The sequence below is a fragment of the Artemia sp. Qi Xiang Cuo genome, chromosome 3 (assembly GCF_049724085.1).
Source record: "Artemia sp. Qi Xiang Cuo chromosome 3, ASM4972408v1, whole genome shotgun sequence".
NCBI classification, from domain to species: Eukaryota; Metazoa; Arthropoda; class Branchiopoda; order Anostraca; family Artemiidae; genus Artemia; species Artemia sp. Qi Xiang Cuo.
Window position 1 is genome coordinate 12484777 of NC_142796.1, and position 13833 is coordinate 12498609.

At 35.3% G+C, this 13833-nt stretch overlaps 1 protein-coding gene across 1 annotated transcript in view; it reads left to right on the plus strand.

Moving 5' to 3' along the window:
• The first annotated feature begins 2614 nt into the window (after window positions 1–2614).
• BicD (Microtubule-associated protein Bicaudal D) overlaps window positions 2615–13833 on the plus strand; it is a 72113-nt gene continuing 60894 nt past the window's right edge. Inside the window, exon 1 of the mRNA XM_089108476.1 lies at window positions 2615–2737. The gene's annotated coding sequence lies outside the window, so the exon portion shown is untranslated. The remainder of the gene's footprint in view (window positions 2738–13833) is intronic.

Here is a 13833-nt window from a genome sequence, read left to right on the forward strand (position 1 = left end):
CCATATTCTTTACCATACAAAAATAGCCTTCAAGTAATATACTCCCGTACTTAAGTACTATGTATTTAACTACAATTTACTTCAAGTACTTAGTACCGATACTTAATTACAATTTTGGTTGAGTACTTGGTCCTTATACTTAAATACTTTTTTAGAGTACTTGACCCAACACTGATTATAAACACATAGCAAAGGGCAGGCTCAGAATATATTTACGAAAGTGTCTGCATTTAATTTTTGGTGTTTATTTTGATATCGTTGCATAGAAGCTTCTTTCACCACGTTGCCATTTTATTTACAAATATTTATGTCTTAAATGATTATATTGACGGATGTTGAATATTAACCCATTAAAATTTTCATAATAATGTTGCTTCTTGCAATACAGAATTAGAGACGTGTATTTACTTCCTAGTCAATGTCCCATTAAAAGGGTTTGTAAGAACTTATATTGTAGTGTATAATATATATACTAGTTTTACTAATAATATTTACTAGAAGAAATTTTGTTTAGCTATCTAGGAAGGTCTATGCCTTTTATACTTTTAAATTTAATAAGCATATACCACAGTAAGGCATTATGAATAAAGAGAAAAAGCAGAAAACAAATTACAACAGAAATACTTTCTTGAACAGAGTAAAAGACTAAAGATGCCCATAGTTTTATTTGGCTGGTCTATCCTTGAAATATGTTTTGGTCTCGGCTAGCCTCAAATTCTTTGGGCTATTATGATAATACTCCAGTGTGCCTTCAGTGTTTCTCTTCTGTGTAATTATTCTTTGTTTGTCTCCTAGATTTCTTTATCTGTAGTTCTTAAGTCGTATAGTGTTGTCGCATAGTCGTATCAAGTTATATATTACTAGAATAACAATAATAATAATAATAAAAAACTACCAAACACAACAATATAATCAAACATTCACAAAAAATAAATGTTCCCAAAATGCTCCTGTAAACACATTCAATTGCAACACAGCTAAAAAAAAAAAACTTGCCTACCATTCAATGCTTTGGTAAATTTCTACCAAATCATATTATTGACTTACGAATAAAGTGAATATACCACTCGATGCCTTTTTTATGCTCTTTCCAAATACAATAATCATTTTTGTCGGAAATGAATTTTACCCCCACCCCTGTATATACCAATTTAGGGTATATATTTGCACAATAAGGGAGGGGGATGTTGGTAACGTTTAAACCTACCTCTCATTTGCAGATAAAAAACTACCAAGTACAACAATATAATCATACATTCACAAAAAATAAATCTTCACAAAATGCTTCTGTAAACACATTCAATTGCAGGACAGCTAAAAAAAAAGAACTTTGGTTGAAACTGCTGTTTTTCATACAAAAACAGTTGTTTTTACGTGACTTGTCAAATTTCATCTGCTTTTGCTGCAAGTTTATACTCCATAATAGTTATATGGTTTCGTTGAAATACTTCTACTGGGGTGTGGAAGAATTTGTTCATTATTTTGAATTGAAACCTATGATAAACCTTACACCGGAAACAACTGAGAAGCATACTAGATCTGTTAGAAGTCACACGTTAAACTATGACAAAGGACATGAGGATATTCGAAGAAAAATTTGATCCCCAAGGTTTGACAGGATTCATACAGGGTAATAATCATATAAGGTAAGAATTGTATTATTAAAAAGGCATAGGTGGCCTATGCATTTCAGATTAGACTTGGAATGTCTACTCTTGGCTCCTAAAACTTGATTTAACCTATTCATTTACCGTTTGAATATCGCATGCTAGTTTCTGTGCTTCTGAGGCTGTGATCAAACGCTTCCGTGACAACATTTTTACAATTTTCCGGCATTCGGCATCTGTGAGCCGTTTTGAGTAAAAAAAAAAAACTTTTTTTAAGCTTGGAAATGTCAATGTTATCCGTTGTGTATTCAAAATCTTGCCTGCTATGCAGAACACCTCATCAACCCCGGCCAAAGCAACAGTCATGCTTAAGTTGTTCCTCGCTAATATGAGCAGTATAAGATAATTATATCCATGTTCTTCCCAAGCTTTTAATTTTTTTCATTTGCTTTTTACGCTTTGTCTTTTTTTTCTTTTTAAAGAAAAAGCTTAAACTTAAGCTTCTAAACTTAAGCTTTTGCGTAAGTTGACATATTAAATTTAAGAAGCAAGACGACGTTCATTCTAGTGCAATTATTCTCAATTTAAGGACTTGATAACAGTTTGACCGAAAAGTCAGAATTTCTTGCAAGTAGGCAATTATTTGATTATACAGGAGTATACCTCTACTAGAAAAATGACTAGTGCCTTTGCTTTCAAAACATTTTAGCAAGCTCGGCTGCTCTAAGAGGGCCGACAGCCTTGTATTCGGCTTATTTATTAATGTATTTCTGAATTAATCATAGAAAATCAACTGAAACTTTAAAATGATCATAATTTTTTTACTTTAACTATCGGGTAGAAGTTCCTAAATTTAAGAGCTGTGATATTCGAAATAAAGACTGAGTAGCTCAACACAAGTAGCTAAATTTCTGCATGAAGCAAAACCGTGACATATTCGCTAGTTTGTTACATGGCACGGCACTTTTTGGCAACAGAGCTTTTCCACAATTATTTCTTCTTTAGAATTTGGGATAGATGCACAATTCCCATCCCAAATAAGTTCTAAGAATGAGATTCTAAATTATTAGTTAACAAGACAGTAAAGATATGAAAAGAGATGGGAGCATCTATATTAATATTGAAATCTGGTAATCCTTTATTTCTTACACAGCTACGTTTGACCTATAACAGTGACTGTGGATAACATGGTAAAGGACCTCTTTTTGGGAAAGACCACTTTTCTTTGGCATTCCGGAAAAATAGCAATGGGTTTTTGGGCCATCCCTTTTTACTACAACATGAAGCAATGTGAGGGCAGTAACCCCATCTTCCTATTCAAGTTTTCACCAATGATTTGTCAGCACAAGTTGAAAAATGTGGCCTCTGTTTTGAAATGCAATTAAAATGAAAAAGTAGATTTAAATATTTGTAATTTGTAGAATAAATGTCAAGCAACGAAAGTTACATTTCTAGAATCAGAAGAAAATCAGCTTTTTGTTAATATTCTAGCCTAATAAAAGTGAAACACTAAAAGGATATAGCCTAGCATATAGATCAAAATAAGATAATTGGTATTTCCAAAAAGAGGTCCCTGACGGTAAGTCAATAGACCAGTATTTTCAAATGGTTGATCTTAAATAATCTGAATAATAACCATATTGATGCACAGCTTAGACTTTTAGCTATTCATTAATATACCCAAGGCCTACCCAATCCTTTTCAATTCCTCTTTGGTAACAAGATGTGAGGGTTTTAGTTTTACATAATTTTGCTCAATTGGATACTGTTTTTTTACCCTAGACTTAACAGTAGGCTAGCCTATATCTAATGGAGAACTGAACTTGCATGAGAGGTCTTTGGTGCTATAGCAAAATTAATCCTCCACAGAAGGGTATAAAATACAATTCTGAAAATAACTGAAAATTAGCCTAATAAGAATAGCCTAGTCTAGCTTAGGCATAGCCTACTCAGGCTCTACTTACCTTGGGGCTGTTCCCAAAAGGACCTCACTTCACTTTACCTCATTGTCCCCTAATGTGCTAATATGGTTAAATATTTTGCAGTTCATATTATTGACTTGCAAATAAAGTGAACATAGCCTGCCACTCAATGCTTTTTTATGCTCTTTACAAATATAATAATCATTTTGTCACAAATGAATTTTACCCCCACCCCTGTATATACCAATTCAAGGTATATATTTGCACAATAAGGGAAGGGGGTGTTGGTAACATTTAAACCTACCTCTCATTTGCATCAGAAATTTTACCCCCACCCCCTAATGTACAAATGTATACCTTGAATTGGTTTATATAGAGATGGGAGTAAAATTCATTGTGACAAAAATGATTACTATATTTAGAAAGACTATAAAAAAGACATCAAGTGGTATGCTTACTTTATTTGTAGGCCTAGCCTAAGTCAATAATATGAACTGCAAATTATTCACCCTAATATATAGCTCAAAGTATATATTATCTGTGATTTTCTGTTTCTAGACTTCATCAATGTTCCTTCTTTACTAAACTTTGCAGTAGGTCTAATGTTATGATACCAAATAGAAAAAGTGAGTAAAAAATTACAGGCTGGTTTCCTTCTACAAAAATAATGGAAAACAAACTAAATTATATGTTGTGGATCCCACAAGACTCAGAAGTATTTCCACTCCCCATGTACTGGATTTAGTGATCATGAAATCTTCAGATGACATACTAGACCTTAAGATGCTGCCACATCTAGGTAAAAGCAGCAATGTAGTTATGTCTCTATCAATGAATGTAAGTGCAGTAGTGAGCTCTGGTTCTAAACTTTATTATGATTACAGCAAGGGTTGTTTCAATGAAATTCAAGACTATCTGTTCCATTTCTATTGTTTAGGAGCTTCAGTCTAGTAATGTGGATATGGATGTTGCTTTTGAGTTCATCTGAGAGGTTATAAAAGATGCATTTCATTGATTTGTTCCACATTGTTACATAAAATAAGGTTCAAGAAAAGAAGATGACTGCCAAAATTTGTACTTGATGCTACATTAGTGTTAAAACTAAACAATGGAGACAGTATATGTTGGGAAAAAATGAAGACTTGTGGTGTGCATATAAAATGGCTTGGAATCACGCCACTTGTTCTCTACACGTTAACCAGGAATCACTCGAATCGTCTATTATTACTAACATTCGAGGGTGTCCAAAGAAGCTTTGAAAGTATGTCAATAGAAATAAGACTGACTCCTCAACTAATTTGTGCATTTTTGATGACCCAACTACAAGTGAATTAATAAGTGATGATCAGAAAAGGGCTCATGTGTTTAATCAAGTGTTTTTGTCGGTTTTTGTAAATCCAAATGATGTCTATGCATGCAGTCCACCCCATTTTACCAAATTTGTTTCAGCAGACAAAGTGCCCTTCAATGACTCTGATATTTCTTCGGAGCAGGTTTTGAAAATTCTCCGTGACCTTTCTGTTAATAAAGCTCCAAATATAGATGGTACTTCTAACACTTTTCTTCAGAAGACAGTCACGTGTTTAGCTGAACCTCTTGCATTTTTGTTTAACCATTGTCTATTGAGTAGTAAATGCCCTGCAGCATGGAAAAAAGCAGTTGCAAAGCCACTCCACAAAGGAGGATCTAAATCCCAATTTAGAAATTATTGTCCAATTTCAAACACCTCAATTTTTTCAAGAGTTCTTGAAAAGATTATTGCTTATTGGATACAGGATTACTTCAACCAAAATAAACTATGGCATCCCTCACAGCATGGTTTTAGAAAAAAACACGTCATGTAATACACAGTTGCTAGAAGTTGTAAAAGATTTTCAAAATATGGCTGATGAAAAAAGTAATAAATCAAATTGTTTGATTTTTCAACATTGATTTATTAAAAAAAAAAACCTTTGCAAATTCCTTTTTGAGCATTTAAAATGACCCTTAAAGTGTTACTTTGTTCTTTTCTACTTGGCCCATTACCTAATTTACTTTTTGCCTGGAAGAATAGGTTAAAAACTTGGCATTTGATAGTAAGAGAAATGTTTTATTACCAATGAAATGTATATTCTACACAATTTAAGTCACAAATTGAAAAACAACAATAAATGCAAACTGGAAAAAAGAAATGATTATAAACTAAAAAAGAAAAAACATGCTTGAAAAAAATAACAATTAACATAAACTGGAAAGGTCAATAAACATAAGTTGATGTAAACTAAAGAAAAACCTAACTAAAGAAACTAAAACCACCTAATGCCCATCATGAAATTTTTCTTTGCCATGCTGAAGCTATTCTACCATCTTCTGTTTTTGCCATCATTTTTGTAGAAGAAAGTAATCTATAATTTTTTACTCACTTTTGTCTGTTAGCTAATGTTGTGTTCCTAGCATCTGAAAATGCACCCTTTTATAAAGACACCAGGAAAATGCTTGGTAGATTATTTGATTTTATTTTTGTTCTTTTTTGGTTTAATAGAGTTCTTTACTTTTTTTGAAAAACTTGTTTTGTGGAAAAGTTTTTTTTTAACTAATTTCTGTTTGTTTTATATTGACACAGTCTTATTCAGGGAAAAAGACTGAGCCTCTTCTAAAGTTAGACAACCATCCCTTCCACAAAAACCTTAAATACCCCTTGGGCATAACTTACAACCCTTGTCCTTAATCTTTGGAGTTTCTTTAAATCTCAAAAGCCTTGTTATATGATATTTAGACTATTTTAAATAGAATGGCTATTTCAAAATTTGTCTTAGGTGCATTTTGGGACAATACAACATGTGTGTGTGTGTATGTTAGGGAAAGGGGAGTAGCTGCCCTCCAATCACTTTGACTCTTAAAAAGGGCATCTGATTACTGATTCAATAAGCCTCCTCCAAAGTTAAGATGACCATGCTTTCTATAATAACCTTATATGCCCCCAGGGCACAACTTACAACCCTTGTCCTGAGGGCTGGGGGGGATTTGTTATCCTCAAGGACATAATTTCCAGACCTTTCAGATACATTGAACAAAATGGTTATAACGGGTAAATGATGGGGGTGGGGCATTAGCCCTCTGATTACTTGTGACTATTACAAAAGGCACTAGTCCTCTCAATTTCCAATTAAATGTGCCTTTTTGAAGCTTCCTATTTCCAGAACTTTCTGAAGCTAATTTCCAGAACTTTCAAGTTATGCCCCAGGGCATAACTTACAACCCTTGCCCTGAGGGCTCTGAGGAGGTCTTCATCTTCATCCTCAAAGAGATAATTTCCAGAACTTACAACTATGTTGAACAAAATGGATATCTCAAGATTTTGATTGCTTGTGTTTGGGTAAATGGTGGGCATGAGAGGGGGGTTAGTTGCCCTCCAATCACTTCCACTATTAAAAAGGGCACTAGCCCTTTCAATTTCCAATCAAATGAGCCCCTTTTGAAGTTTTTATGACATTGCTTTCTGTAAAAACTTTATTTGTCCCCACGGCATAACTTACAACCCTTGCCCTTAGGACTGTGGGGGAGGGGGGGTTGTCATCCCAATTTCAAGAACTTTAAACTATGTTGAACAAAATGGTTATCTAAAAATTTTGATTGGATGTGTTTGGGGAAATGGTGGGCATGAGAGGGGACCTAGCTGCCCTCCAATCACTTTTGACTATTAAAGAGGGCACTAGCCCTTTCAATTTCCAATTGAATGAGCCCTTTTTGAAGTTTCTACAACAATGGTTTCTTAAAAAAAAAAAATTATAAGCCCCCAGGGCATAACTTACAACCCTTACCATGAGGGCTGTGGGGGCAGGGGGTCTCATCCTTACAGACCTAATTTCCAGAACTTTCAAGTTATGCCCAGGGCATAACTTACAACCCTTGCCCTGAGGGCCCTGAGGTGATCTTCATCTTTATCCTCAAAGAGATAATTTCCAGAACTTACAACTATGTTGAACAAAATGGATATCTCAAAATTTTGATTGCTTGTGTATGGGTAAATGGTGGGCATGAGAGGGGGGTTAGTTGCCCTCCCACCACTTCCACTATTAAAAAGGGCACTAGCCATTTCAATTTCTAATCAAATTAGGCCCTTTTGAAGTTTTTATGACATTGCTTTCTGTAAAAACTTTATTTGTCCCCAGGGCATAACTTACAACCCTAGCCCTGAGGACTGTGGGGGGGGGGGGTTGTCATCCTCAAATACCAAATTTCCAGAACTTTCAACTATGTTGAACATAATGTGTATTGTCTCAAAACTTTGATTGGATGTGTTTGGGGAAATGGTGGTGTGAGAGGGGTTAGTTGCTCTCCATTCACTTTCAACTATTAAAAAGGGCACTCACCCTTTCAATTTCCAATCAAATAAGCCCTTTTTCAAGTTTCTATGACAACTCTCTCTATAAAAATCTTATATGCCCTCAGGGCATAGCTTATAGCCCTTGCCCAGAGGGCTGTGGGGGAATTTTCCCGTCTCAAATCCATAATTTCCAGATCTTTTAAGTATGTTGAACAAAATGGCTATATCAAAATGTTGATTGGAAGTGTTTGGGGAAATGATTGGCATGGGGGGGGTCATTTGCTCTCTAATCACTTTCGACTATTGATAAGGGTACTAGCCCTCCACATTCCATTTTGAATGTGCCCTTTTTGAAGTTTCCACAACAACACTTTCTATAGAAAACTTATATGTCCCCAGGGCATAATTTACAACCTTTGCCCATTGGGCTGTGTGGGGTTTGTCATCCTCAAAGACATAATTTCTGGACCTTTCAACTATGTTGAACAAAATGGTCATCTCCAAATTTTGATTGAATGTGTTCAGAGAAATGTCAGGCATGAGAGGGGGGTTAGTTGCCCTCCAATCACTTTTAACTATTAAAAAGGGCACTAGCCGTTTCAATTTCCAATCAAATAAGCCCTTTTTGAAGCTTTTACAACTACTTTCTTTAAAAAAACGTATAAGCCCCCAGGGCTAAGCTTACTACCCTTGTCCTGAGGGTTGGGGGGGGGGGCTGGTTGTCAGCCTAATTTCCAGACCTTTAAACTATGTTGAACAAAATGTTTATCTCAAAATTTTGATTGGATATGATTTGGGGAAATGGTGGGCATGAGAGGGGGCCTAGTTGCCCTTTAATCACTTTTGACTGTTAAATCAATCAATCAATCAATTTATTAATACTAAAATACGAAACAATTACAAATGTAAAGTTTATACACGTCCAAGAAGCACAGCTTGTAAAGGGCCAACAAAACAAATTAAGACACTATTATAAAGCACAAAAAAAAACAGAAAAAAACTTACATAAAAAATAAAACAAAAAAAACTGGATCAAGAGATATTTATGAAAATAGGAGAATTAACAGGAAACTTCACAAATAACTGAAAAAAAATATATAAATGAAGAAGAGATTAAAATTAGGATTAAAAAAAAAAAAAATCAAAACCGAAAAATATATTGAATGAAAAAAAACCCATATAAATTTGGATGGAATGCAAAAAAAAAGAAAATAAGGGGAAAAAAATACTACTAGCCGTTTCACTAGCCGTTACATACTATACTAGCCGTTTCAATTTCCAATCAAATAAGCCCTTTTTGAAGCCTTTACAACTACTTTCTATAAAAAAACGTATAAGCCCCCAGGGCTAAATTTACTACCCTTGTCCTGAGGGTTGGGGGGGGGGGGCTGGTTGTCAGCCTAATTTCCAGACCTTTAAACTATGTTGAACAAAATGGTTATCTCAAAATTTTGATTGGATATGTTTGGGGAAATGGTGGGCATGAGAGGGGGCCTAGTTGCCCTTTAATCACTTTTGACTGTTAAATCAATCAATCAATCAATTTATTTATACTAAAAAACGAAACAATTACAAACTTAAAGTTTATACACGCCCAAGAAGAACAGCTTGTAAAGGCCAACAAAACAAAATAAGACACTATTATAAAGCACAAAAAAAAACAGAAAAAAACTTACTTAAAAAAAAAAACTGTATCAAGATATATTTATGAAAATATGATAATTAACAGGAAACTTCACAAATAACTGAAAAAAATATATAAATGAAGAAGAGATCAAAATTAGGATTAAAAAAAAAAAAATTAAAATCAGAAAAATATATTTAATGAAAAAAAGACATAAATTCAGATGGAATGCAAAAAAAAAAAGAAAAAAAGGGGGAAAAAATACTATACTGGAAAGACCCGGTGAGAAACTGCCCTTGCAGAAAGAGATAGTGGGACATCAGGAGGGATGGAGTTCCATAGTAAAATAGATTGATAAACAGGACACCTCTGACCTGCTGTTGATGATCGTTTAGGTAAAATGAATCTGTGATAAGAGCTACGTAAAAAAGAAGAGTACCTACCTGAGCCTGACGGTAAAAAGAGCACTATCCCTTTCAATTTCCTATCAAATGAGCCCTTTTGAAGTATTTTACAACAACGCTTTCTTAAACAAAAATTATATTCCCCCAGGGCATAACTTAGAACCCTTACCATGAGGGCTGTGGGGGCAGGGGGTCTCATCCTTACAGACCTAATTTCCAGAACTTTCAAGTTATGCCCCAGGGCATAACTTACAACCCTTGCCCTGAGGGCTCTGAGGTGGTCTTCATCTTCATCCTCAAAGAGATAATTTCCAGAACTAACAACTACATCGAACAAAATGGATATCTCAAAATTTTGATTGCTTGTGTTTGGGCAAATGGTGGGCGTGAGAGGGGGGTTAGTTGCCCTCCAATCACTTCTACTATTAAAAAGGGCAATAGCCCTTTCAATTTCCAATCAAATGAGCCCTTTTTCAAGTTTCTATGACAACTCTCTCTATAAAAATCTTATATACCCTCAGGGCATAGCTCATAGCCCTTGCCCAGAGGGCTGTGGGGGAATTTTCCCCCTCAAATCCATAATTTCCAGATCTTTTAAGTATGTTGAACAAAATGGCTATATCAAAATGTTGATTGGAAGTGTTTGGGGAAATGATTGGCATGGGGGGGGGTCATTTGCACTCTAATCACTTTTGACTATTGATAAGGGCACTAGCCCTCCACATTCCATTTTGAATGTGCCATTTTTGAAGTTTCCACAACAAAACTTTCTATAGAAAACTTATATGCCCCCAGGGCATAATTTACAACCTTTGCCCAGTGGGCTGTGTGGGGTTTGTCATCCTCAAAGACATAATTCCCGGACCTTTCAACTACGTTGAACAAAATGGTCATCTCCAAATGTTAATTGAATGTGTTCAGGGAGATGTCAGGCGTAAGAGGGGGGTTAGTTGCCCTCCAATAACTTTTAACTATTAAAAAGGGCACTAGCCGTTTCAATTTCCAATCAAATAAGCCCTTTTTGAAGCTTTTACAACTACTTTCTATAAAAAAACGTATAAGCCCCCAGGGCTAAGCTTACTACCCTTATCCTGAGGGTTGGGGGGGGGGGCTGGTTGTCATCCTAATTTCCAGAACTTTAAACTATGTTGAACAAAATGGTTATCTCAAAATTTTGATTGGATATGTTTGGGGAAATGGTGGGCATGAGAGGGGGCCTAGTTGCCCTTTAATCACTTTTGACTGTTAAATCAATCAATCAATCAATCAATTTATTAATACTAAAAAACGAAACAATTACAAACGTAAAGTTTATACACGCCCAAGAAGCACAGCTTGTAAAGGCCAACAAAACAAAATAAGACACTATTATAAAGCACAAAAAAAAACAGAAAAAAACTTACTTAAAAAAAAACAGTATCAAGAGATATTTATGAAAATAGGAGAATTAACAGGAAACTTCACAAATAACTGAAAAAAAATATATAAATGAAGAAGAGATTAAAATTAGGATTAAAAAAAAAAAAAATTAAAATCAGAAAAATATATTGAATGAAAAAAAGACATAAATTCGGATGGAATGCAAAAAAAGAAAAAAAGGGGGAAAAATACTATACTGGAAAGACCCGGTGAGAAACTGCCCTTGCAGAAAGAGATAGTGGGACATCAGGAGGGATGGAGTTCCATAGTAAAATAAATTGATGAACAGAACACCTCTGACCTGCTGTTGATGATCGTTTAGGTAAAATGAATCTGTGATAAGAGCTACGTAAAAAAGAAGAGTACCTACCTGAGCTTGACGGTAAAAAGAGCACTATCCCTTTCAATTTCCTATCAAATGAGCCCTTTTGAAGTATTTACAACAACGCTTTCTTAAACAAAAATTATATTCCCCCAGGGCATAACTTAGAACCCTTACCATGAGGGCTGTGGGGGCAGGGGGTCTCATCCTTACAGACCTAATTTCCAGAACTTTCAAGTTATGCCCCAGGGCATAACTTACAACCCTTGCCCTGAGGGCTCTGAGGTGGTCTTCATCTTCATCCTCAAAGAGATAATTTCCAGAACTAACAACTACATCGAACAAAATGGATATCTCAAGGTTTTGATTGCTTGTGTTTGGGCAAATGGTGGGCATGAGAGGGGGGTTAGTTGCCCTCCAATCACTTCTACTATAAAAAGGGCACTAGCTCTTTAAATTTCGAATCAAGTGAGCCCTTTTTGAAGTTTTTATGACAATGCTTTCTATAAAAACTATTTGTCCCCAGGGAATAACTTACAACCCTTGCCCTGAGGGCTCTGGGGGGGGGGTTGTCATCCTCAAAGGCCAAATTTCTAGAACTTTCAACTAGGTTGAAACTTTCAACTAGGTTGAACCAATCAAAATTTTGATTGAATGTGTTTGGGGAAATTGTGGGTGTGAGAGGGGGGTTAGTTGCCCTCCATAAAGTTCCAATATAATACTCTAAGTGGCTCACAAGGGATTGCTAATTCACCCTTTTTGCAGCTGCATACACAGTGTTTTGATATAGTTCAACTTCCCCATCAGCATTCCTTGAAAGTTTCACCTTAATGTCCTTAAGTTTAGTTGTGGTTTTAGTTGTAGCAGTAGTAGTAATAGTGGTAGTACTGGTAGTAGAGGTAGTAGCATGCATATTTTGCCTTTTGGTCAGTTGAACATACCACTTATCAGATCCTGTAAGTTTCAACATAATACCCTAGACCATTTCTGAAATTTTGCTGATATGTTCTTTTTACAAGCTACATGAGGATAGTGTGTTTTGACTTAGCTAGACACTCCTCTTAAAATTCCAGAATAGCTTCACCTTAATACCCTTACCCTTTTTTTAAACCAAGAATCAAGCATACCCCCGCGTAATTAGCATAATTTTCTTTGTGGTAGTTCACCCCCCCTGCCAACCCCAGTTTGCCCTCCGCCTTGCTGAAATCTAATTTCTTCAAAAATCTTATCAAAACTAAGATAAGCCTGCATAATTGAAGCATCCAGAAAAAAACGTCAGTTTTCTTTAGTATATATTGTAACCTTTATGGTACTATACAGCTCATTTTTCATTTTCACTGCCATTTTCACTTCATTTGGGAAAATTGGCTCCACTTTGCCCCCCCCCCCACAATTTTCACGAATTACACCACTGCCCCCCTTTCCAAATCATCCCATATGTAAACAATGGATAAATTGTATAAACTACAGTCCTTATTCAAAGGTTGTGGGGGGGGGGGTCTTGTTATCCCCAGTGGTGTAGTTATTGGACTTTTCTGCTATGATTAACAAAATGGCTATCTTGAAATTTTCATTGGATACCTTTAGGGGGGGCAGTGAAAAGGGAAGTGGGAGGGGCCTCCTATCATATCATCACTTTTTTGTTGTTTTCCCCAAATGACTGCCATAAAAATGAGATAAACTCAAGCTGCAGTAATTCGAATTTACCGATGATGCAAAACTAAACTTATTCCTGGATCCCTGTCGTAAGTCTTAACTACTCCAAAACATTGACAAAAAAAAGATAGTAAGTACATGGAACAGAATTGTAAGAGATGCAATGCTATAGCATTGTCTATACAAAAGAGCCATAAGGCTTCAAAGATGTATTATTTATTATAACTAATTAAAAAAAAATTCCACAAAATAAGCTTTTCAAAGAAAAGTAAAGAGCTCCATTAAATAAAAAATGAGCAGAAATAAAATCAAATAAAGTACCAAGGGTAAAACTACCACAAATCACCATCAATAAATAAATGAAACCCAAAACGAACAGAAATTGCAATAAATAACTGATTCAAACTACAAAGAAGCAGAAATTAACATGAGTTGGGCTGACAGCCCCCATACCTTCTCAAGACCAGAACATAGTTTGCACTTTACTGAAAAAAAAGTAAATTACCTGCTGTTAACATATATGGTTTTTATGGACGGAATGGTTGTATAAACTTTGGAGGAAGCTCATTAGAT